This window comes from Dendrobates tinctorius, unplaced genomic scaffold, assembly GCF_039654945.1.
Source record: "Dendrobates tinctorius isolate UK_male_01 unplaced genomic scaffold, ASM3965494v1 ptg000089l, whole genome shotgun sequence".
NCBI lineage: Eukaryota > Metazoa > Chordata > Amphibia > Anura > Dendrobatidae > Dendrobates > Dendrobates tinctorius.
The window spans coordinates 17,299,895-17,324,469 of record NW_027361757.1 but is presented as its reverse complement, the minus strand read 5'-3'; positions in this window follow the sequence as shown (position 1 = coordinate 17,324,469).

The window sequence follows — 24,575 nt, the reverse complement described above, 5'->3', positions numbered from 1 at the left end:
CCCGCGCTTCCTCGCTCTGACACAGCAGCGGCCGCGCTCCTCTCTGTGTCAGAGACAGGAAGCTCGGGCAGCGGGCAGGAAGCTGGACGGGTCCTTGCAGCTCCGCTCCTGCTATTCCCTCTTGCAGGCAGCGGAGCTGCTTGATCGCTCCCTGGCCGCCGCTACACACGCCGCCCCAGCCCCCGCTACGCCACTGACCGCCCCTGGCTCCCCTTGTGTCCGCGGACCGGCAAGGGCACTGCAGCGGCCCGGTGCTGGGCCGCGGACCGGCGGTTGGGGACCCCTGCTCTACAGGACAGAGATACTTATCCAGTGACTCTGGAGATGGAAAACGACCCTGCTGTACTGCTATATTTTGCTGGGAACAACTAATTTATGAGGCCCAAGTACTGACCACCACTGTACAAGATATGATAATTGTAAGATGTCATAGCTACAGGGCTTTATGGCAAAGATTGATTGGCATTTCAAAATTATGTTAGCCAGCTCTCTGATGCTTCAGCAGTGTGGCAAATGATGGCAGACAAGGTTTTTTTCTTTCCAGAACTGTGAATCGAATTTAAAGTGCACCTGTCACCTCGTTTTGCCGCTATAAGATGCGGCCACCATCTTTCGCGGCTTATCTACAGCATTCTGTAATGCTGTAGATAAGCCCTCGATCTAACCTGAAAGATAAGAAAAATAAGTTTTATCATACTCACACGGGGAAGGGGGGGGTGGTCCTGTGTGGCCAGTCCTGCGCAGGTGTAATGATCTGCCTTGTTGAAAGTAGAGCAGAGTACTGCAGTGTGCAGGTGCCGGGAAAGGTCAGAGAGGTCCAGCGCCTGCACAGTGCAGTACTTTTCTCTGCCCTCAACAGAGCAGAAAAGTACGCCTGCGCAGAAGCGCGATGACTCGGGAGCGCCAATGCAAGCAGGAGGGCGGTGTTGCATGAAGATGGGAGGCGCCGGACCCGGACCTGCGACACCCATCGGACCGGACCAGACCGCTCCTCCAGGTGAGTATAATAAAACTTGATTTTCTTATCTTGCAGGTCAGACCGGGGGCTTATTTACAGCATTATAGAATGTTCGTATTCCGGTAAAAGTTCAAATTTCAGAAAATTAAACCTCCGTTGAAATTCAAATCCTCTGTGGATTGATCCCCTCTTCCTTATTGGGAAGTACCTTTATAAAACTACTCTCGTCAAAATTTTTATCCGATTAATATATTGCAATCATATTATTTAGCACTGTGTACTTATAATTGCTCATTTTGCCCTTCTATACAGTTAATTCTTCTCTTTTCCATTAGGTCTATGACATCACATGATTAAAAATTGACTAGCTGAATCCCTGTAAACTCTATATAGAAACAGGAGGTCAATTTTCTCTGCACAAATCATGGGTAACTGCAAAAGTCTATGGCAGAGAGAATGAGTCATGCAGGGACAAGAAACTTCCTGGTTCTACAAGTACATAGATGAGAGAAAATAGAATAACTGGATAGAAAGGCAAAATGTTCAACTGAAAGTACACAGTGCTATATAATATAATGATTGCAATATATTTGAAGGATAAAAACTTTGATGGGAGGAGTACTTCTTTAAGGAGGACCCGCTGCACATGCTTATTGTGCCACTCTTATCTGTTTTGTGCTGTGTAACTCCAATGCAGAGATATTCATATTTGTTTCTTCTGGGGAGCACTATGTGAAATTTCTGTTTAAAGCCCGATTGGACATTCTTCAGAGTGTATGCCAATGCGGTGTAATTTTGGTATTCAATTGTCAGGTTTTCTCCTGGATATCTTTTCATAAGTTATTTTTATTATAACAGAATCTTTTTCCCTGTGCCATCACCAAAAAATATACCTTTTATATTCGAAGTCTATGGCAGACTGTATAGGTATACACATTCTAAATAACAATTAGAATTTGGTTCACTTTAATGCACAATTTTTCTACATTTCAAATAATTTGATAAAAAGCTAGTATCTGAATTCCACAGACGAGTGGACTATAATTGGACCGTTTTCTCCAAGTTTGAATTAGCGCTAAGGCAGACATTTACATACTCTCAATAGGCATAATAATGCAATGAGATTGTTTTCTTGCCAAGTTGAAATTACTTTATTGTTATTACTCTTGCATGGTTATTGCACAATAAATATAGAAAAAGACATTTATTGTCGTATATGCCTGGAATCAAGCATTTATGGTAATTGGTGTAAGAACACTTCAATTGATGCAGTCGAATAGCTCCCCAGTAGTAGTCTGGACAGTTTATATCGTAATATGCACAGTCTCACCATATTTAGATTTACTTGAATTGAAGTGATTGAGAGATAAAGCAAAGTGCTAGGCAGCAGCCTAACACCAGATGAAAGCTAGGTCATTTACCCCGTTCCTGACCAGGCACATTTTTAGGTTTCTCATACATACGGTTAAGGCTGGTTTCACATTAGCGCATTTTCAGCGCGCGCACGGCCGGGGGTAGCTCCGCCCCGGATCCGGCTCTCTGCCCGGCGTGCCCGCCCCTTCCTTGTAGCGCCGCCTCCTAGCGGACAGCGGCGCCTGCGATCGGCGCACCCTATCTTTAGCATAGGGTGCGCCGATCGTGCGCAGGCCGTGCGCTAGTTGCGCTTTGACCTGCGCTGCGCACTTTTGACGGTGCGCCGTGCGCGCCAAAATCAAACTTTTCGGATTTTGGCGCGCACGGCGCACCGTCAAAAGTGCGCAGCGCAGGTCAAAGCGCAACTAGCGCACGGCCTGCGCACGATCGGCGCACCCTATGCTAAAGATAGGGTGCGCCGATCGCAGGCGCCGCTGTCCGCTAGGAGGCGGCGCTACAAGGAAGGGGCGGGCACGCCGGGCAGAGAGCCGGCTCGGGGGCGGAGCTACCCCCGGCCGTGCGCGCGCTGAAAATGCGCTAATGTGAAACCAGCCTTAAAGAGTTGTAAGATTTTTCTCTTTCAGATATTCAAATAATTTTACCCTTTTTTCATAAAGCGAGGTGTTTAATTTTTATTTAATTCATACTCTCTTTTTTTTTTAGTGTGTTGCCAATATTGGGTGATATCAGTGGGAAAATAAAGGAAATACCTTATTTTACGGATTATAAGACACATTTTTTCCCCAAAAAATTTGGGGGGAGGAATGGGGGTGAGTCTTATAATGCGTATATACCTTACGGGTACCGTTGCTGCAGGCTGGGATGAGGGGGTATCCGGCGGTGCTGCTGGGGTGTCCGGCGGTGCGGGGGGCTCTGCCGACATTTTGTGAAAGGCCAAAGCCCCCCGCAGTTCCGTGGCTTCCTGTGTGGTAGACTATGGGAAAATGGCCGCTGGGGGTGATGCATGCGCAGATGGAGATCTCGGCATCGAGATCTCGGGAGATGATCTGGTCACCTGACCAGATGTCCAGAAAAGGCTGGAGCTGGAACTGCGCAGATGTTCAGGTTTGATGGCCATGGAGCTCCAGGAAAGCTCCCAGCACCAAGGTGAGTGACGCGGTGCACAGAGCTTTATTGCACCCTGAGGCCCAGTGAGCAGAAGAGGGGGGCCCAGACTGGATCTATGCCTGCATTCTGTACTTCTGCTCACTGGGCCCCATACAAGCAGTAAGGGCAGAAATGTCCTGATGGCGGCCCTGCATGTGGTGCATCTTTCTAAATTGCATACTAACGGTCATGTGACCACTCACTCTCACTGGGAATACAGGGGAATCATGACAGTATGTGCAATGCACACTGTCACAACTCTGTAATCTGCAGTCACATAGAGTGACTGCAGACATTTGTCTGGAACTAGAAAACCACTTTTGTGCATTGTCTCAGAAGTTTTTTCTTTGTAAATAATATTTTCATCAACCTGATGTCTGATATGTAATACCCTAATTTTGCACCCAACATGGTGACCAAGGCTGTGGAGTTTTGATCCTATCCTTCACTTTTCTTTTAGACTGCATCAATGGTTGCTTAGCTTGAAAGCCTGAATGTATAATGCTGGTGCTGAAAATCTGTGTGTATTTTTGTCTGTGCCTGCCCTGAGCTAATCTCTTGGCTTAGAAAGATCCCAAGAATCCCCATGCTCTAATGAAGTTGAAGGTGCAAAATAATCACTTTTAGACTTTAGTATTTTACAAAAAATGGTGCTGCAGATTTAGTTATCATTTTCTCAAAACTACGTAGTTACTTTAGGAATATACAGAGTGAAGCCTCATTCAGACATCAGTAATTTTTCAGATATGCAAAAAATACAATCCAAGTGTTTAATGTTTTACATCAGGGTTGCATCAGTGATTTTCACAAATGGAAAAATAAATTAATTACAAAACAAAACTTCTCCTATTCACTATAACATTAATCACAGACAGCATACAGACTGCACACTGATGCCACTCGTGTGCTATCCGTGACTTTCAGGGACCCATAGATTTGTATGGGTAATTTTGATCCATGACTCCAATCAAAATCGGACATATTTCCATGATTTTTTGCAGACGTTTAGTCTACCAAAAAACATGGATATGTGAATAGCCCCATAGGCTATAATGGGTACATGTTCTATACATGAAAATCACAGCGCATGTACAGGATTCATATTATATTATCCCAATGCAAATGAGATCTGGTACTAGAGTATTTGATATCTAATATTTTCCAAGATGCTGAAAAATGTCATACCTATTATAAAATCAATCAGTAATTAATTTTTACAGTATGCAGGAATATCATTTTGACAGACATGTTATTCTTGGTCAAATGTCATCTTTTTCAATGGTGTCATAGTGTTTTGTGGAGTAATCATCCACATTCTATGTGATAATAGGATCATTGCAATGACCAGATAAGTAGAAACTGCTTACTCTGTATACACTGTTAGAGGACATATTAGATGAGATGTCTCATGTGCACTGATCTGTGATGATGAATCATCCTTTGTGTTTCAGGAACACAAATTTAACAGTAACGAAAAAAGCTACGATCTTATAACCACAATGAGATTTTCCAATTCTTTAGATTAGTACATGTCATTATATTGTAACGTGGCACGTTACTTGAAAGTGGAGGTCCTGGCTGGGTGTGTTTCGCAGCGGTGCTACGCCCGAGCAGGCTGTTATGGATCTCCAAGACTGGACTAGGGTAGAAGGCGAAAAACTAACCCTGCACTATCACTAGGCTGATACCCTATGATGGAGTGGGCGATCCATTCCTTGCGAACAGATCCACCGACGATCCTAGGTTAATCTCAAGCGAAGACCTATAGATAGGGGAACGGGGTCCCTGAAAGATCTAAAGACTGGGCACAAAAACGGGTGACCTCCTAATAGATAGCACAGAGAAGGCTGCAGAAACCAACAGAATACAGAAACAAAGACTAGCGGAACCAGAGGTCCCAGCACTGAACAAATTACACACACAGAAGGCAAAGGAAAACACCAAACCAGAACTCAAGCGGATTAACACTGTTGTCCAGCAAGGACTAGGGGGCAGGTGCTGGGTAGTAAAGAGTGATACAATCACCTGACCCAAGACAAACCCAGCACCAGAGGAAAAAGACCAGCAGCCAGAACACCACAAGAAAATGGCGGATAGTTGAAAACTAAACAGATTCTAACACAGGCCACATGTAACCGATGTTAATCAGTTCATGAGAGGAGGCCACCATTTAAAATTAAATGTCTTTTTACTAAAGAATAACTTGATATGTATTATATACAGCAGTTAGTAGGCATTTATCTTCAAGGACATTTCTTTATCCACAAGCGACATGAACACACATATCTCCTTCTTCCCTGAAAGCACTCTATCTTCTTTGCTAATTTCTTCTATTCTTTGCCCAGCACAGTACACTATCTTGGGAGCTTATGTTTTCTCTGTAGGGACCGGCGGCCATCTTCCTGGCGTCCATGTTCCCAGAGGCCACCGCAACATGGCAGCAACGGATGTGCGGCGGGCCTCCAGGCTTTGAGGAAATACCTGCGCAGCCTGCACCTGAGCACAGCGCCTCTGCACCTGAGCACAGCACCGCAGCACAGCCCACAGGACAGCACCCCAGCACAAGCACAGTGCCCCCAGCACAGTCCACCAGCACAGCACTGTGTCCCCAGCACAGCCCACCAGCACAGCACCGTGCCCCCAGCACAGCACAGTGCCCCAGCACAGCCCCCAAGCACCCCCAGTGCTGCACAGCCCCCCAGCACAGCACGGTGCCCCCAGCACAGCACCATGCCCCCAGCACAGCACGGTGCCCCAGCACAGCACGGTGCCCCAGCACAGCCCCCCAGCACAGCACGGTGCCTCCAGCACAGCACGGTAGCACAGCATAGTGCCCCAGCACAGCACAGCACCCCAGCACAAATACAGTGCCCCCAGCACAGCACTGTGGCCCCAGCACAGTGCCCCCAGCACAGCGCCCCAGCACAAGGACAGTGCCCCAGCACAGCACTCCCAGCACAGCACGGTGCCCCAGCACAGTACCCCTGCCCCAGCACAGAGCCACCACCACACCAGCTCGGGATGGGATTTCCTAGAGGCCACCGCACCAGCCTGGAACATCGAACGACCCCTGTGACCATTCCTCCACCTGTGCCGGATCCCTTCCCTGGTAAGCTGAATTCGGACTGTAAGACGGACCCCCATTTGACACATTATTATTTTTTTCCCTATTTTCCTTCTGAAAATTTGTTGTGCGTCTTAAGGTCCGGTGTGTCTTATAGTCCGAAAAATACGGTAATTGTGGTGTTTTTTCCTTGTCTGCCTTGTGTTTGTCACTGTGTAAGGGAGGGACAGGACTGTAACATTGTTGTCCTACAGAAAACTGTATTCTTCTCTTCAGCATGCCTGCATCTCCACATCCAGACTCCCCTGGGCATTTCCCAGGCGACAATGGTCCCTCCTACAGGCGACCCCCAGTAACAGAGACACAGTCCAGGATAACTTGAACACTCTCATTACTTAATACTTCACACATTACATCCACAGTTGGCACATCATATTTACTTGGTTCCTTATCTTTCCCTGCTTGGCTTTCATTTCTGTGCAGTACACGCCCGGACCTGACCGTCCAAGACTGCTCCCCAGTTCCTTCCAGGCCTGACTTCACCACGATGACAATTCCTTCTGCCTGTTTCGCCTCAGACTCGAAATCATCAGTCACCAGGTTTAGTTGCCTCTGGTAAAGCATCCAGCCTGTCTGTACTGATCTCGTCGAAGCTCCAACTTCCTTCATCTCCTCAGTCCAACCGACTCCTGCCCTAAAAGCATCTGCACAGGTGATAAGTCGCCACATCCTTCCTTTCCTGTACTGGCCCACTGCTATGACACACAGTGGCCGTGGGTAACGTGGGGTGCAGCAATTTAATGTTACATGGCTGCCAATCTGTCTGGGCTTATAGCTAATGTGGACACTTGGGCACCCTGACCCGTCTCAGCTAACTTCCTAGAAACTTCTCTCTTATTACCTGGCAGCCCTTCCTACAATTAACCCTCTATAAACATCCTATAAACTAAACCTAAAAGGCCCACTAGTATGCCCCCATCTAGTGGCCCACAACAGAACTACACTTACCCTATGAATAAGAACAATATACTAAAGTGCCCTCCTCTAATGTCCCCAAAAGGATGCACTTACCCTAAACTGTACATGAATATCAATATACATCACTTTACATTATATACAGTATAACACCAAGAAATGCAGTCTCCAAAGCATGGTAACACATATATAAATGTGGCAGTACCAATAAGGTAAAACATCTTCCTATGTAGCAGTACCGCAAGCATTCATTATAGACATTATCAACATTAGCAAGGTATAAACATTAACAGATCAAAGACAATTAGAAAAAGGGAAGCAAGGAGGTAATTCTATCTTACCCCCTTACAACTGTCCCCTGTGTTGTTCCATCTGCAATGGTGAGGCTAGCGCCCCTTGCCGGCCAGTGCACTATCCAGTGCAGTGCTAGGTGACAGCAAAGGATGAGGTTACTGACGGCAGTGGGGGAAGAACCCACTTAGGGCATTAGGGGAGAGCAGGGACAAGCTCAGGTTTGAGCTCAGGTGATGACTATTCCCCATTTCCCTATCACTAGGGCCTTCCTCTCCCCATTTCCATCCCATTGTGTGTCGTGCCATCCGCTGACTGACCCCCCATTGGGTCGCTGTATATATCGTGACAGTAACGCTACGGCCCCTTTTCCTCTGTGGAGACCGCACGGATAGAGGTGCAGTGCTATGGACCCTTTCCTCTGTAGGGACCGCATGGGTCACGGTGTAGCGCTATGGCCCCTTTTCCTCTGTGGGGATCCCACGGATTGAGGTGTTGCACTATGGCCCTTTTTCCTCTGTGAGGACCACATGGGTTGAGGTGTAACACTATGGCCCCTTTTCCTCTGTGGGGACCGCAGGGATAGAGGTGTAGTCCTGTGGCCCCTTTTCCTCTGTGGGGACTGCATGCATCGAGATTTGGTGCTATGGCCCCTTTTCCTCTGTGGGGACCGCATGGGTCGAGGTGTATTGCTATGGCCCCTTTGCCTCTTTTCCTCTGTATGGACCGCACAGATAGAGATGTACGCTATTGCCCCTTTTCCTCTGTGAGGACCACATGGATCTAGGTGTAACGCTAAGGGTCCCTTTTCCTCTGTAAGGCCCGCACTGGTCAAGGAGTAACGCTACAGGCCCTTTTCCTCTGTGGAGACCGCTCTCACTTTCTAGTTCACAAGAGTCATAGACTCCATCCTGTAGCAACGTGTCCTGTGATTTTTTTACTGTAGCGGTTACTAGCTACAATCATATGCATATTCTCTTAATTTTGCTTCCCTTTACTTTTACCTTCCATTACCTTATTGACAAAGACTCTGTTCTGTCCTGCCCCAGGCCCCAATATTCTTTCTCTCACTCTCTCTGTCCCGATTCTGGACTGCTTTTCTTACATGCTCTTACTATCTGCTCCGGTAGTTCCTCTATTGCCACCCACTGCATGCAGGACTGCTCACACTAGACCTGAGGTCGTTACTCTGCACACTCAGGGCTCTTTCTGACTAACTACTAGGAGGTCCTTTTCGATCCTGCTCATTAGCCTTTCCTTCTCCAGGATAAACTCTGGGCTTAACTCCATCTTACAATGTGAAGCAAAAAAAGAAGAAACATGCAGCACTCACCAATGTAGCTGAAAAACTGTGAGTCTTTATTTCACATGATTTCCATCAAATGTGTGGACATGCAGGACGTGGGGAATGCTAGGGGAGGGAGGTGCCGGACAACGGCCGTTTCGCGATTACTCGCTTCTACGGGTCCAGGTGACCGGCACCTCCCTCCAGTAGCATTCCTCCACGTCCTGCATGTCCACACATTTGATGGAAATCATGTGAAATAAAGACTCACAGTTTTTCAGCTACATTGGTGAGTGCTACATATTTCTTCTTTTTTTGCTTCACATTGAAATATTCATGTTTTTTCATGCAAGCACCTCCATTTTTTGACTGAATCATATGCCGCAATACGTCAAATAAAGAGCTCCGTCTGGTAATGTGGTGATTTGTGTGCCCTAGTATGCCGTTCATCTGTTTGCTCTTTGCTGGGATCATTTAACTCCATCTTACCCTACTCACTGTCTGGTGCTGGGCAGACAATAACAAAGTTATTGCCATCTTGGGGCCATTATACTTAACATCATATAACATTACGTATGACAGAGTGCACACTACACATTACACTCTACAACATTAAATGAAGGCTTCTCAAGGGGCGTGGGCAACGTGCTCAACCCCCCACCGTATCAGTAAATGAAAGGGTTGTTCTAATCTTCTATGTGCAGAAGTTGATCACTACACTGCCTTCCACCTTCCTAGTTTTCAGGAACTCCTAAAGATTGTCAGTTTAGACCAGTGGCATGGCTGCGTCTGAACTGAGCGCTCTCCCAAGCTGCTAGCAGTGGCAGCTTTGCCTTTGCAGCATTGGAGAAGTGCAAGCAGACTCAATCAGCGATCAGTGTTTGCAGGCGCTAAAGCATAGAGCCTAATGAGCACGCACCCCTTGCCTAGGAAACTGGCCACTCTGAAACTGTAGAAGTGGTCGGTAACTATGCAATGACCTGTAAACTATCAAATTAAAAATTGCTACATTCTTGAGAATAGAAAAGATTTTTAATAAGGGCTAAATTGCAAGGTTGTTTGCTTTTACAGTACTTTGCAAGTTTAAGCATTTAGGAACCCCAGACAGCTGGGGAGATCCTGTTCATTAGGAACAGACGTTTAACAGTTGTTATGTCTAGAACTGGCTCCACCGACTGCTATTGAGAAAATGTAAGCTGACCAGTTTATGTGCTGGAATGAGATACTTTCTGTAAGTAATAATGTGACAAAGGAGAAGCCAATTGGCAGATGTAGCTCTCAGGCTGGAGAAGAATATATGGATTCTTGCTACTGAGTTGAGGCATGGTACAGGGGACTTTTGTATTCTCTATGGCTTTTTCGTTTATTCAACATCAAGAGAAAGAAATGCAAGACATGTTGGGTTTTTTTTATTTAAACCCTTCATGACATGGCAATTTCCCTTTTATTTCGTTTTTGTTTTTTCCTCCCCTGCTTCCAAAAGCAATAACTTTTTTTAATTTTCAATCAATATAGCTGTGTGAGGGCCTATTTTTCTAGGATAAGTTGTACTTTTATTTCTACCACATGGTGTACTGGAAAATGGAAAAAAAAAATTCTAAGTGTGTTGAAATTGCAAAAAAAAAATACAATTTCACAACTTTTTTTGGCTTTTTTATTTTCCATGTTCACTATATAGTTAAACTGACCTGACAATATGATTTTCCAGGCCATCACGAGTACGCAGATACCAAGTATGTATAGTTTTTTTTATTTAAGTGGTGTCAAAAAATTGTAAATTTGTAAAAAAAAAAAAAAAAAAAAAAATCTTGCTTTTTGTCAACATTTTCTGAGACACGGAACGTTTTCATTTTTCAGGATCTGGGGCTGGGTGACAGCTTATTTCTTTTAACCCAAAGCTGATGTTTTTATTAATACCTTTTTGGTGTAGCTAGGTTGTTTTAATTGCCTCTTATTGCGTAAAGAAAAAAATCTAAATGAGTTTTTTGGTTGCTGCAACATTACAATACAATATTGTAATGTTGCAGCAACCAAAAAACTCATTTAGATTTTTTTCTTTACGCTGGATTAATTTATTTTATATTTTGATAGATCAGATTTTTATGAACGCACAGATACCAATTTTTTTTACTAATCTTTTTATTTTTAATGGGGCAAAAGGAGGTGATTTGATCTTTTTTTTCATATTTTTAAAAACTTTCTTTTGCACTTTTTACTATATCTAATAGTCCCCTTAGGGGACTTGAAGCTCCGATTATCCGATCGCTTGTGCTGTACATAGCAGTGCACCACGAGCTGGCGTTCACAGGAGAATTGGAATGACAGTCACGGAGGTCATCAGTAGACCTCCGACTGTCATGACAACCCATCGGCACCCTGCGATCAAGTCATGGATGCAGTGATGGGGGTGTGAAATGATGCGTCCCCTCTGAAAATGTCGCCTCAGAGACTGACAGCAGGATTTAATAGGTTAACAGCTGCGAGTGGAACGGAGCCACATGATGGCTGATTAAATCAGTCGTCACATGCGGGAAAAGATGCAGGCTCGCCGTTCGGGTTCGCATCAAAGACAGGGACACGACATATGACGTAAGTTTACGTCATGTGCCAAGTGGGTTTCATGGAGGTAACCTCTGCCCGTATGCCTCTTTAGGGCACAGTGAAAACATAGAGGAGGAATTACCTACACGGTAAGTCTGTGTGATGTCCGTGTGCACCACAGACAACACAAGGAGACAACAACATGGAGCTACTATAGCCAGTGTGCCAGCGCACATGACCCGTTTTCCATGTCGATTAATTATCTGCATGGAAACAAATGCAGCATGCACTACTTTTTTTTTCTCATACATGTTTCCGGTACTTGTGACATCCATTTTTTTCACGGATCCTACACGTACCCATTATAACTTATCATCATCTTCACATGTCCATGTGAACCACACAGAGACATGTCCATTTTATTATGGCAACACAGATGACATGTGCCAATACTAGTCTATAGGTCTGTGCTGTACTTGTTAACATTGGAAAGTATAGGAGAAGCTTTGTAATTTTATTCTTTCTTTGCCCATACCATAAAACACTGATGACAGCTGTAATGGTTTTATATACTTTAGACATGTCAATGGGGCCTTATAGACTAGAATAATGCGTGCAGTGAAAGGCAGCTCCGGCACCCATCCGTAATATGGAGGAGCTCATGGAGCCAGTTAGGTTTGCAATTTGTGGTCGCAACTGGCCCGATTTTCAACACAGCCATCTGAACTTGGACTTACATACAGAAGTTCTTGCTCTGTAAGACTCAAACCATCCATATCCCATGTGAGTCAGCTATTCACTTGGATGGCTGCATGTAATATTTTATGTTCACTGCAGGGGATTCAGAAAGTGCAATGTATAGCCTGAATGCTGGAGGAGATGACAGCCACCACTCAGCAGCAGCAGTGCCGAGTGTTACCTTCTCTATAAGCCAAAACAGAAAGCTGCTCTCATTCTGGCCAACTCAAGAAGTCGTTGTGTTAAGGTGCTCATTTATCTGAATGGTGGCCATGGAATACTTCATTTTCTGTATAAAAAAAATTCCCTGCTTGGACGTAGTTTGTGCAGATAGCAACAGTTGTTTTCGGAAGGTGGCTCTACTACATTAAGTATCTGCAGGTCAGAATTCAGTGGATTAATTCCTGATGACTTGGCTCTAACTCAGTCAAGTGTTGTTTTATATCAAAAGGAACTTGTCAAGTTCCCTGCCTGTACCAAACCGCTACGCTAGCCTTATGGATGCTGATTTATTTAATCTGATAAGGTGTGCAATATTTAAAGAATGAACTTTTATACTGCAGGATGGCCAGTGGCGTAACTTGAAGCTCATGGGACCTAATTCAAAAGTTCCAACTGGACCCCCAATTTTTAGTAGCCTTGGTCTTTTTATATAGGCAAAACAAACTTTTGCTGCACCCTAGGCTCCAGGGCCCGGGTGTAATTGCAACCCCTGCACCTATTGTAGTTGTGCCCATGAGGGTGGCTTACACTAATGCAGCAGGACTAGCCCAGCAGGACTCTTCTCCCGGACCAGTCTTGCCTCCGATATTCTAATCAGCCTTTATAGCAATCCTACCCCACCTAGTATTAGATACAGGCTGTCAGTCACTCCCAAGGAGGCATGGTTAGACAACCCGAGGCCAGACTAGTTTGCGGAAAAACACGCCCTGCCAGACTAGACCGGTTTCATTGGCGTATGTGTCGCTACAAAATAAAAGCTCATTCTTCAAACATTGCCCTATTCGGAAACCACATAATAAACCTTATCAAATGAATGAAGTCTGCAACCATACACTATGGTAATGTTTAAGATCAGTCAGAATCTTAAAATGTGGCAAAAACGTAGCTGAACAAAAATGAAATCTTCCTCCTAGAAACAAGATCACACAACATTCATTTGTGAATCAGATCTATATCGGAGAGTATAATGGGGTTGATCAACCGTTCTGCATTTTAGTCATTTTTCCGAGATGAATGTTATGCTTCTCCAACCTGAAAATGGCCCAATTACACTTTCTGTAGCCAAGATTATGGCTGTCGTAGTGAAAGAATGAGATTCCAAGGTAAAATGTTAGACTCACAGCCGGATTAACTGTGCCCTTTTTATTCTCCTGTGAGCAGCAGCAGAAATCATTGTACAGTACATCTGGAAATGGCACGTTTATTCCAAGAAGCACAGCTTACCTCCTCATTGACATTTTTTTTTTTAAGTTTTTTTCTTTTGAGAGCTGGCAAAAAAACAAAAAAAACAAGTCAATTTATGGCGTGCACAAGCAAAAACGTGTCTGTTAAATAATAATAATAAATGGAAAACAGGCCAAAATACAGAACGTGCTGCCATGATAGCTTCACACTGACTACCCTACTGGACATTTAATCCCAGGGTTTATAACTGTGAATGCAGCTTGATCTCCATTCAATAGTATCCATGCCCTCAGGAAAAAGGAGAAAGTAATTTGTGACTAATCATTCGTGTCTTCCTTCTGTATGGTGCCGAGCCGGGAAGGAAGAGGACGGTGCTGGAATATCTACGGAAATAAGTATTTATGAAGGAGAGGCCAATGAGCACAATCTATGGAGGAGCATCCCAGTAACAGGTATAATAAGGGCAAAACAAGGATAATAAATGGGACACAGCAATGGCAGTACAAGCACAAAATAAGCAGAAAACATGGACAAACAGCAGGTGCAGTACAACGCCGGAACTCACAGCTGTGAAAAGTATTTGTCCTCTACTGACTTTCAGTCTCTGGATAGAAACAGGAACATTTTAGTTTATTCACAGCAAGCAGAGATTTTAAATAGGATGTTTTCATAGTAACAAAATTGTATTGATCTGCAGCCATAGTGTTAGTCTGCAGGTATATACCATATCACACTCATGCGCAGCGCAGTCTAAAATGATACCTAGCTGCAGGGAGAAAAGGGAGTTATATCCTCCCTGCAGCTGCTCAGTGCCAGTCAAGTAGGCGGTGCCTGTGGTAGAGAGCAGTCACTACTCAATGCAGTTAAAGCAGCGTAATCACACCCACTGGTCCTTGAGTAACATCCAGCTTCACAATAAGTGAGCAGGATGTCATTAAAGACGCTTTAGGAGTGATTACCGCTCTTTCCCTGCGTAGAGAGCAGTGACTGATCATTACTGCCAGCATCGCCCATTTGACTGGAACTGAACAGCTGCAGGGAAGATATAATTTCGTTTTTCCCTGCAGCTAGACATCATGTTAACTGTGAATTAGCAGAATACCTGACAGTAAATACCATTTTTTTTTTGTCATGACTGGTTGACTTTAAAGCGATGTAACTCCCTCACAGGGAATTTGTCAGCACCTTTTAGGGTCTGAAACACGGATTTCAGAGATGTGTCACTTATTAGTCTGTGTGCTGTTGTTTATTTACAATTAAAGGTTTTATCAAAGGGAATCTGACATCAGGTTTTTGCTATGTAATCTTAGAAAACCACAGAAAGAGGAAAAAATCCTCCAATATTTGAGAAAAAAACAAACACAGGCAGAGATGCTTACCTGTATAGACAGGCCTCAATACAACTGCACTAACAGGGTGCAGCAGACCCAAGTAAAATGGCAACTGCACAGGTGCAATAATACCTAATGAAACAGCCAGCCTTCAATCAGGGATTGGCCGTGTGGCACACCAGTGTGATAGGAACTGAAGGAGTTAAATTGAGTTCTGTCTATGTTGCATTCTCTTGTTTAAAACCTTATCTGTTCTTCGAGGAGATGTCTCAGACATCTCCCTTGTGAACCAAGGTCAAATACCTCTGCTTTTTCGCCTAAATGACTTTCTTTGTCGAAAACAAGTTGTAAAATCATTTGTACTGCGCATGTCTGTAAAATGTTTAAATTCTTTACTATAAAAGACGGAAGCCTAACTGATAAGCCAGAGGCGTCTTGGCAGGCATCCCGAGTGGTATTATACAGCTGGTGTCTGTGTTATCCTTCTCGACGGAGCAATTGATTAGAGACATATGGTGCTTCACACCTAAGAACATCGGTCCTTCAGATGAAAGAGTAATCTGAGGGATCCCGACAGTTTCCTGGCGCCCGAAACAGGGACCTGATATAGGCACCTCTCCAAGACTACCCGATCTACAGACCACTCCAGTTACTGATGAAATTGTGAACAGCAGACCTAAACACCTGGCCAGGTAAGAGATCAATTTTTCTCTTCTCTGCTCTTCATAATCTATCATTATAACTAAGGTCCGTATAAAGGGGAATCTAGTAGAGGAGGGGGCCGTAAAATCAGGTCCATATAAGAACTCTGAGGAAATCGGGTGTGACACGCATATGTAATTTCTGCTCGAATGAGAGGTTACTGTAGGTTCTGTGTGTGCACAGCTATTTTTAGAAAAAGAGCTGATGCAAATCAAAATGGGAGAGGTCTGACATTACGGAATATAAGGCTGGGTGAACAGTTCATACTGCGCAGCCCGGACGGACAAGTTTTTCACAATAGACGGTTCCGCACTAGAAATAGAGGAGGTTGTTGAATGGCTACTTTGATTTGAAAGGTTGTGGAAAGTAGAAAAATAAGCTGCACAGTAGGTATTCGTTCAAAGAGTGGTGATATTGCCTAACTGGGCCATGTGACAGCGTCCTTTCGGGGAGGTCACCGCCTAAGCTTAAATCAACACCCTTTACGAATAAACCTTGTGACAGATAAGAGTGTGACCGAATGAGCACAGGACCGTGAAATGAGCCTGTGACAGGATATGACTGAAGAACCCCAGTAGATGGACACTTTATTTACAATCCTGTGTGTTGTGGGAGTATTTCTGTTCGGATGCTACATAGCATATAAGTACACGAAACACGTAGTACACCGAGGAACAGACACTCCATTTAGCCTGTTAGCACCTTAGGAAGAAGGTAACGAGGTATAGTAGAGCCTAGTCTTGAGCTTACCCAATACACCACCTAAGGCAGGGGACTAACAGGAAGACAACAAGAGAGACAGGATAAGAATAAAAGATAAGATGGGGAACAGTCAGGGAAAGACACCTGAAGAAGGAAATCGGTTATGTGATATAATTGAGGATAGATATGGAAGTAGTGCAGCAAAGAACCTGGAAAAAGTATTAATCAAATCCAAAGTGCAAGATAGGCAGGCTGTGTGAATCCTTGTATATATGTCTATGAGAACCTCTGAATAATATGAGAGATGAGTAATTGAATTAAAAAAAAAAAAAAATCAGTGAATGAGCACGTATGAATGAATCATCACACATTATTTTTGTGTCAAGAGATTTGTGACCTTTCTAGTTGTGGTGGAATCCCGGATAGATGCGTTATAGATATTTCAAATCTACATCTGAGACTGAATGAATTGAGTAATGATATAGTTCGTGTTATATGTGGCATTACATTGTAAAGTTTCCTGAATGCATTTGGCCAGAAAAAGGGCAAGGCATGGTTAATCTCATTATACAGTTATCTGCCCTTACAGTGAAATCCCGTGATTTTGAGTTTCTTTGTAGAAATTGATTTTGATAAGTCTAAAGAACTACAGAATTCTGTGAAGGACGACGCTGCATTCTGATGGGAGGGGGGAATGATACCGCTGCGTAGTTTTTCTTCTCCCTTCGCTCTTATCTCTGCTGAGTGTGAGCTGTGCTCAAAATTCTCTGTAATTCTATCCGTAAGGTACACGCTGAAAGATTTGTGCATTTTAAAGCAACAGTACTTAATTGAAGATTGGAAGTTAAAAGTAAGATATGGTGCCTAATTTAGAAGGGAATTGTAAGTGATTGCTTGGTCATTAATGTGTTTGAACCTGCTTCTAGTTGTGTGATTGATTTGTATAGCAAATTGTGTCAAATTACAAGAGACAGAGAAGGAAGGAAGCAGTAAAACAAGTGGGACAAATATTGAAAAAGGCAAAAATACCAGAGTGTGAATGTTTGGATGTACAAAAAGGCACAGACAAGTGAAGAAAATAGCAAGTGAATAAATGATGCTTGAGAATGTGCAGCAGTATGGAAGGTATATTATGAATGTTTGATTGACAAAGTGTAACCAGAGACCCAGACAAAATAGATGGACTTGTAAACACTGTGGTCAGACTCAGACAAACCCAGACTGAATAGCTACTTGTGTGACCTGTGCTACTGACCTAAGAGAATTGCACTAAATCCTATCCAGACAAGATCATAAGAAGCTGACATAATAGTGTGGATAGTGGGTAGTGGGACATTGGCCCTTGAGGAGTAAGCTGACAGTAGACATCAGACGGCCAACCCCATCAGGACCTAGAAGTGTGACTAGAATAAGAAAGATGCAGGTGTATTATCCCTGGAGCCCCTCTGACCAGCTAGCTTTGCTGAAGCAGCTGCCTGCCCCTGAAGACCAACCATTCCCGTTTTACAGACACATAAAGGAAGTACAGCAGACATATAAGTGTACCTGGGCAGACCTAGAGAGGTTGGTGAGTTTAAAGGCAGGTGATGCACTAGATCATATAATTAAGACACACAGATGTGACAAAGGATCAGGCTTGGGGCATGGATGATAAATCTGCACGATCTGGGGAGACGTACTGTGAGTCACTAAGACAATGGGCTGCAGTGGAACAATCAGAGCAGTCTGTACTCCTGACTAATGTGACACAGCAAAGAGGAGAGAGAGTAGAGATATACCTTGGACGGTTACAGCTGAAATGGGCAGACATGGGGTACATTTGCATAAACCCACTTGATGTTAGAATACTGGTGGATGCATTCATTGACGGTATGAACAAAGACTTACGAAACGCAGTACAGACAGCCAGACCTGAATGGAGACATGTAGATCCGAAAGACCTCCTTAAGGTAGCTAAAGAAATTGAGCAAACAAGGACAATAAAACGACCTGTCATGTATGCTGGAGCACAAGGAAAAAAGTGGAGACGTAATAGGGAAGGCATGTGAGATGACACTGACGTTTCTTTTGACAATCTATTCCCCACATGACATCCATGCCATACTCCTACAAGTTCAACCAAAACATCTGTCTATGGCCAGACAGCTCCGACTTGAGTGTGCTCTACTAATTCCTGAGTATGTCACTCCTCAAAAGATGTAACGTTCTGAATCCAGCCACCCTCCTGCCTGTGGATTCAGAAAAGGGGGAATTGGTGACCGTATTGGCAAGTGAGGAAGGATACTTTGACATGACGCATGAACATGTCTGCATAGAACTGATGAGTCAGGAGACAGTTGGGTTTGCACACATTCATGAAAAACCTGTTCCTAATGCAGACTTTGAGTTTCTTTTTTTGTAGATGGCCCCAGATACCACCAGGATGGACGATTCTACACTGGATATGCAGTAGTATCCTCACATGAGGTAATCCGAGCGGAACCACTCTCTCCTCACATGTCGGCGCAGGAGGCAGAGTTGAAGGCACTCACTGAGGCGTGTAGAGCCGCTGCAGGTAAAGTCGCTAATATTTTCACAGATTCGAAGCCCATTAAAAATGCAGAGCTGGTGAAACAATTGATGGAGGCATTGATGTTACCAGTCCAGGTTGGCATTGTCAAGGTAAAAGCACACACAAAGGTGACTCCGTGGAGGTAGAGGGCAATAGAAGGGCGAACGAGGCTGCTAAAATAGCACAAGGCGGCCTAGAGAGAGCAGTGGACGGTGGCGGGGAGTCAGCGTATTCCAGCCACATTGGGTCTAGATGTCCTGAAATCCCTCCAGCAAAAGGCTGCCCAAACAGAGAAGGTACACCGGGGGAGACTGGGAGCTGAGCTGAACTCAAATGGAGTATGGGAGAATAAGGATAAAATGTGCCCACCAAAGTCCCTGGTCCCAATCATGGCGCAAGCAGCACATGGCCCCAATCACACCTCAAAAAGTCACATGTGTGCCATGGTAGATGCCTTCTGGATCGCTCCTGGTTTCAGTTACGCAGCCGCGAAACTTGTACAATCATGCCTCATCTGTGCACAGCACAACCCAGGTAAAACAGTAAAAGTCCCTAAGAAAGCGACACCTAGGCCTCTCTACCCGTTTCAGAGACGGCAGATTGACGACATACAGCTACCAAGGTAGGAGTGTATGCAAATATCCTAGTATGTGTAGATCTCTTCTCTGGATGGCCAGAGGCCTACCCGGTGAAAACGGCTACAGCTCGAGCCACTGCAAAGAAACTGGTGATGGAACTAGTACCACGATTCGGTGTCCCTGAAACAATTGAATCAGACAGAGGTACACACTTTACTGCTGAGGTAATGTAAAATGTCATGCAAATGATAGGTGTAGAACAGGCTTTTCATACACCCTACCACCCACAGAGTTCAGGGAAGGTAGAAAGAATGAACGGGACACTGAAATTGAAAATACAGAAAACCATGGAACAAACCCATAAACCATGGCCAGAGTGTCTCCCATTAGCATTATTCTCAGTAAGGTACACACCCACGGGGAAAACTAAACTGTCACCCTTCGAGATACTGTTTGGAAGACCACCGAACACAGGGTTGTACTACCCACAGGTCTTAACACTCAATGTGGATAATTTGACAAGTTATGTAATCCAGTTGCAAAAGCATTTAACTCAAATGCATTCTCTAGTTTTCTCTTCCACTCCAGATCCAGATAGTGTGGAAGGAATCACTGTCTACAACCTGGTGATTACGTATATGTCAAGAAACACTCCAGAAAGACCCTTGAACCCCGATATCAAGGACCTTACCAAGTACTCCTGACAACGCCTACTTCTGTTAAGTTGGAGGGACGACCAAACTGGATCCACGCATCGCATTGCAAACTAGCCACAGGAATTAACAAAGCATAAGAGTGCATAATGTTTTGGTTTGGTTTTGTTGCATTATCTGTAATAATGGTAGCTGCGTGGGATAGTTTAAATTCTCCAATGTCCTTGAATAATAAGTTTATACAACATCATGAAAAAATACTAAATGATTGGTCAAAAGACACTCAGTCTCCAGCAGACTGCTGGATCTGCACACATTCACCAGTATCAGCCACCAGTATTCCGTTCCTTGTTATTCCTGTGCCACCCGAGGAATTATTTGCCTGGACCAGTTGTTCTGATACACTCGCTAATAATGCCACAAATAATGTGAAGTTATGGAACACAACTGTTGGTATACCTATTGTGGGATGGGTAGGATACCCTTGGTGGCAGGGTAACCTTTCAGGAAGTAATACACACCTTCAATATCTGGCATATAAAGGGGGGCTTGGGTACCCAGGAATAGAACTCGATTAACCTACCTGGGGCAAATTCCAATGTATGGCCTACAAGTTAGTTTTAATGTAACTTCCCACTCTACTGATGCCTTCAAACCAATACTGCTAGAAAGAAGGTTGCATAACACGTCCTGGGAGTATTCCAATTTATTTCCCCAGGGCAATAATGAAACTTGTTTTAATATTTCAGGTAATATACCTTGCAACGAGTCATCTGGATATGAGAAAGGAACTCCCACCTGTGGAAATTCCGATGTAGGGTATTGTAGCCCTTTAGGACAACTTCCAAATTGGTGTATGCTTCAGAATGTATCTGCGTTCATAGATTTAGTTCATAGACTGGTATTACAACATTCAGCCCTATGGGACCTACCTAGTGACATGTACTGGGTATGTGGAGACAATGCATATAAATGGTTGCCAGTAGGGGTAAAAGGTGCTTGTACTCTGGGTCGTTTGACTCCAGCTACCTTTGTTATTCCGAATGACCAGTTGAATACTCAGAGCATACCTAAACACACGTTGTACAAAAGAGCTGCTGACAATACACCTCGCCTCTCTGGGAGACCACATATAGTGCAGATGAGTGTGGCCAATAAAATTGACAGTTCTATTTTTATTTATCCTATGATTACTCAAATGTGGGATAAATTAGTCAGGGCTACAGATTACTTAGATGACCAAATATGGGATATATTGGATATATTGAACACCACCGTTGCTGTCCAAAATCAGCTCATCATAGTCACTAATCAGCATACCATAGTATTAGATTATTTAACTGCAGCGCAAGGAGGTATGTGTCAGGTCATCGGACCCGCTTGCTGTCATTATATAGATCCCAACAGTAGTTTAAAGTTAAAATTAAAAATAGAGGATGTTCAAAAACTTAGAGATCAGTACGATAAAAACAATGATCGTACTAAGGATAGTTGGTGGTCAGATACATTCTCTTTTCTTAATCCAGCTAATTGGTTTAAGGGTATTGGAGGCTGGATAGCTGGGATTATACTAAGTCTATTACGTATTGTTGTTTGTATCTTCGTAATATATGTGCTATTGAAACTTGTTTTTTGGTGTATCTCTGTATGCAAGAAAAGATGTAGAAATAGATAAGGAAGTTTGACTGTAAACAACAAGAATTTAACTATTATTCCTTTGAGTCCTAGATTGACATCTCATTTCTGGCATGAAGGAGCGCACTCTTGCAATGATGGACGTGGCTTCAGTATCTGGGGGATGGAGAAGGTAGAAGACCTGTCTCCCTTGGGCAACCCGTCGGCCTGGGATAGTACCTGGTGAACGAGCCACTATCCGCTGTTGTTGCAGGACCCAGTGTTCCAGATTGATGAAAAATGAAGATGTCAAAGGGGGGAATGATAGGAACTGAAGGAGTTAAATTGAGTTCTGTCTATGTTGCATTCTCTTGTTTAAAACCTTATCTGTTCTTCGAGGAGATGTCTCAGACATCTCCCTTGTGAACCAAGGTCAAATACCTCTGCTTTTTCGCCTAAATGACTTTCTTTGTCGAAAACAAGTTGTAAAATCATTTGTACTGCGCATGTCTGTAAATGTCTAAATTCTTTACTATAAAAGACGGAAGCCTAACTGATAAGCCAGAGGCGTCTTGGCAGGCATCCCGAGTGGTATTATACAGCCGTGTCTGTGTTATCCTTCTCGATGGAGCAATTGATTAGAGACATATGGTGCTTCACACCTAAGAACATCGGTCCTTCAGATGAAAGAGTAATCTGAGGGATCCCGACAAGTGCAAAAACATAAATATTGCCATTTTACTTGGGTCTGCTGCACCCTGTTAGTGCAGTTGTATTGAGGCCTGTCTATACAGGTAAGCATCTCTGCCTGTTTTTGTTTTTTTCTCAAATATTGGAGGATTTTTTCCTCTTTCTGTGGTTTTCATGTTAGAGTAGGACTGGCAAGTGTAAGGAACTTTGACGTTAGTTTGCCAGCTTACGTATTATGGCCATAATATCAACCAATACCTTACATATATTGATATGTTTTTGTGCACTTTTTATCTTTTCAGGGTGCAGTTGGGCCCAAATTGTTCTGTAAACTGTGGCCTCTGTTCACATGGGATGCATTATAGTTAGCACTGGGCAGCCCCCCTATATGGTGTTACTAAGAGGCTGTGAACCATATGCTCTGCATTCCCTGTGTGAACACTGCCACATACGGATTATTTTTTTGCACTGGTGTGCCACACGGCCAATCCCTGATTGAAGGCTGGCTGTTTCATTAGGTATTATTGCACCTGTGCAGTTGCCATTTTACTTGGGTCCGCTGCACCGTTAGTGCCTTTGTATTGAGGCCTGTCTATACAGGTAAGCATCTCTGCCTGTTTTGTTTTTTTCTCAAATATTGGAGGATTTTTTTCCTCTTTCTGTGCTTTTCATGTTAGAGTAGGACTGGCAAGCGTAAGGGACTATGTAATCTTAGAGCAGCATTATGTAGGGGCAGAGACCTTGATTCCAGCGATGCATCACATGCTGTACTGCTTGGTGCAGTTTTGATAACATTCCAGTTGTAAACAGTGGTCAGAATGCTGAACTCTATATATCCCCGCTTACACCTCTGATTGGCAGCTTCCTGTGTACACTGTGCATTTAGCAAGCTGCCAATCAGCGGTGGGAGCAGGGTTACACAGATTATCTGGACTGTCCTGCACACAACACCTAAGGTCCCGTTACATTTAGCGATGCACCAGTGATCCCGACAACGATACGACCCGGTCAGGATCGCTGGTACATCGCTAAATGGTCGCTAGTGAGCTGCCAAACAGGCAGATCTCAGCAGCGATGCAGCAGCGGTCGGCGGTCGTTACTTACCTGTCAGACGGCATCTCTGATGACGACTTCCTCCCGCGTCCATGAGTCGCTCGTTGGCACCAGCAGGAAGCCGACGACGAGAAATGGACCGGGACGATCTCGCGCGATCAGCGATATCCAGCGGGGGGGGCGGTATCACATGTAGCGAGATCGCTGTTGCGTCACAAAATCGGTGACGCTTTAGCGATATCGCTAGCGATCTCGCTATGTGTGAAGGGGGCTTTAGTCCTTTAATGATAATCCCCCTACTGATAATAATGATTGTATTAAAACTGCAGCAAGCTGCTGAGCAAGTGACATATCCCTGGAATCAAGCTCTCTGCCCCTACATTATGCTGCTCTCAGATGAAATAGCAAAATCCCGCAGACACATTTTCTTTAAACATTGAGAAAAACTTAAATATAAAGTTTATTAGAAAATTGTAGTTGATAACTGTATAATAGTAATGTATTCTAGAACAGTTAATCTTTATTTACCGACCAAACGACAATGTATCTTCCAACTGGAGCTTCCCACTAAAAATATTATATATTCCACATTTCCTTTGAAAATAAATCTTTTGGTATGTTTCATTATAGACATTTATATGTATCTTTTATAAGATGGGGGTTTTGCCTAAGGTCTTGTTCACACGTTCAGTATTTGGTCAGTATTTCACATCAGTATTTGAAAGCCAAAACCAGGAGTGGGTGAAAAATAGCTTGTAAATCTGCACCACCGGTGAGCTTGTGCCACGATAAATAGAAGCACCGTGGGCACAGGATTGCTGTAAATCCCATCCACTGCTCTTGTAGTGTAGAACACAGCGTTTTGGACTATTCCTGATCGTGGGCATGTAGCCGAAGAGAAACTCATCTTCCTCAAAGTAGA